Source organism: Atta cephalotes (assembly GCF_000143395.1).
Source record: "Atta cephalotes unplaced genomic scaffold scaffold00073, whole genome shotgun sequence".
Classification (NCBI taxonomy): Eukaryota; Metazoa; Arthropoda; class Insecta; order Hymenoptera; family Formicidae; genus Atta; species Atta cephalotes.
Genome location: NW_012130137.1, coordinates 894,469 through 897,794, shown reverse-complemented (window position 1 = coordinate 897,794; position 3,326 = coordinate 894,469).

Sequence of the window (3,326 nt, the reverse complement as noted above, 5' to 3'; positions counted from 1 at the left end):
GGTTCGGTACGTTCGCGCAACACCTGCAACAGCTTCGCTCACTTCTACTATTAGGATATGCGTCGCGTCATTGACAGTCGTCGAAAGGGACTGATCCACCCTCTACCACTTCACTTCCAAGCATTAATCGGCCTCGTTCTAGCGGCCAATCGAATTTTCCATTGTAATAGTAATTGCTGTGAACGCGGGTACACACTCGCCTATTGTATCATCCATTCTCGCTGTTCATCACTTACGCGAGTGCGTTTTTCTCGCGTTTCATAAAAATGCTCTAGTACTTGGGTATACTGTGACACGAATGTCTCGTACTTCATTTCCTTGTTAGCACCTATGACGCGATTTTCGTCAAACTTACTCATTGTAAAGTATTATAGCGAGATGTTCTAAGCCGATCGGACATTCGGCTTCGGTTTAACGAATATTGATAAAAGTGTCGAGATTTTGGTCTCCGATAACAAGCATTTCTCGACGTGATTATTCAGCTAGAAGCATGCGCGCATCGTTTCAATCTTTGTCGATTAGGAGCGATGCGAATGGTCATTGTACTTACCGATAAACAAGTGAACATTTGCCTAAGCGACAAAAGTGTAATTTGCGATTGTATTATACGGGCTTAACGCCGACGTATCGTCGGTAAAAGAAATATTTTGCAAAGTAATAAATGTGAAAAAGAGAGAAGTTATATATGTATATATAAATATATAAATATGAATATGAATATAGTGTATATGTATACAGAATCTATATACATATATTGTACACATGTCACAACATACATACTTGCAAGCGTATATTTGCCCACGGATGAGCACGATAAGGGTATTATTCGCTGTAGAAGTAGAATAGACAAAACGATGAACGAAGTTAATGTTTCAATTTGTAATACGACAATATAGATAGTTAGAATAAAATTATTATTAATTTATAATAATTATGATTACGACTATTAAATCAATAATAATTATAAAAAAAACTTTATTCGTTCTCTTTGCAAAGATGATCGAGCAGCACTTATGTCCAATGAGAAAAATAAAGTTTTTTTTATAATTTGCAAGTAAGACTTATTCCCGACTATCTGGACTATCCTATTACAAATTGAAGAAAAGATCTTAACACCGTTTCGCAGAACCAATTTGATTTCTTACGTTCTTTGCATTTAGTGTCAGGTTTTGTTAACTTGTGAATTACATGACAAAAGACGCATGATGTATGCAGAATGAAACTATTCATAACATAATGAAGAGAAAAAATATTCATATTTTAACACATCAGTATTCTAAGACAAGGATATATGTCTTTACTGTGATTGTGTTGTATTGATTCGCGGATATTAAAACTCTGTCAAATTAATAAGTATAGGATCTACTATTGTAACTGCTGTTACTTTTGTAAAAGAAGAACGGTTAGACGGTTATTGTAACGTAGTCAATGATTATTCCCTATTAATTAATCACACGTCGTATCTTGTGTATCCCATGTTATGAACGATACGTTGAGAACTTTACTCGTAGAAAAAAAGTATCAAGTTTCTCTAATTTTTAGAATAGTTTCTAGAATACTCTGTCTGTTTGATTTTATGCAACATGTAATGTCGTTTGGAATAGTATACGTTGCATGTATAAATCCAAAATCTTCCACTGCCGTTAGAGAGATTCGCATTGCGTTAAGCTCGTCAACCTAATATTTATTATTTAGAGATTATTTTAACTGATTTTGTACGCGGAAATGTTCGTTATCCGCAAAAGTGGCAGCATCCATCTAGCTTCCTATTTTTCGTTCATCGAGAGTGTCATGAAAGTTCCGAATCAACGCAACATATACACAACAAAATTAGACATGCAGGAACAATTATTTATCATTATGTGTCAAGCCAATTAGGGCGTCCGAAAATGCGATTAATATAAAAATGATTTAAATGCAATAAGAATGCATTGCATAATGAGCGCCTTTAAGGGAACGAATTCTTTTTCAGAAGTAACGCGATTGTGTTTTTGTCGTCCTTGAAAAGCTAGGTTTCGTAATTGCACCGCGCGCGTGCGTGCGTAGTATTATTATTATAATGTTAAGAATTATATATTTGCAATTTTACCCGCGTCGAGCTTGACGACGCGGTGTAACTCGCGTCGATTTTCTTCCATCAGCGCAGAATTTTCTAAGGACGATTATCTGTGCTCGATCGTCGAAAGATTTTTCGAAGTATCGTTGCAGTGTCGCCGTAGAATGAAACGCGAAGGGATAGTACATCGCTCTGTGAATGATAGATTGTCAAACGGCAGCGAGTTTCTCTGATTAATAAATGTGGTATATTTGTAAGTATAACCATCTTACGCGAGACGGTGTCGATGATGTAACAAGAACACATTAACACTTGTATCTTGTTTTGTAATTGATGTACATTATTGCTCGTAATAGCAAAATAGTTGGTAATAGCGAGAGAAACCCGGAGGAAAGGGAGTTCAGCCGTAATGTAACATGCTAAATGCTTACGGTTTAAGGAAAAAGGAAAAAAAAACATTCGTAGCGTGTAAAAGTATTAGGTAAAGTATAAATGCCAGCGGAGGAGCGACTACGAAGTAATTAATTAATATCGTTCAGGGTGTGATTGAAACAGAGCGTCGAGCGTTCAGTATCGTAATTTAAGAACGAACATCCGGTAAGATCGTTGACGAGATTGCGCGATGATTGTAAATTCCGTGGTGTTTCAATACGTCGAATGCTAAGAAACTAGCAATTTGTTAACTTCTTTTTTTTTAGAATTTGCTGATGAAAAGAAATTTAAAAGATTTTTTTTTTAATTTCGAATACTGTGATTTTAAGAATCTACAAATTTAATTATTAGCGATCATATCTACGTTTGTACAGCATATAGATTTGAGACACTCGGCGTATTAATTTGCAAAAATGATGGGCAATTTTATTGTTTTTTTCCTGTTTTGTCTCCGCTTTGTTCTTAATTTTAACTTTTTCAGTAAAAAAAAAAGAAAATCGTTATTAACTTTTCACAACATACAACGAGAGACTGCAATCGATTCATGTATGTACAAGTTTACTGATATAAAGAAAGCGCAGATTGTGGGGCATTTTGTCGATCTTACCGATTGTTCTTCGGGAGGCACCGGCCGTGCCACTAGGAGCACTGCGCCTCGCACCGTCATACAATAGCCGATACGTTTAGACATCTCATACATTCAAACAACAAAACCGACACACAACAGAAACAAATAATTTTTTAAAATTTAATTATTATTTAAATAGTACAGTTACATTGTTAGTACGAATAACGACGCTTTTTATACGAATTTTAGTTTTTAAACGTCGATCTTTAT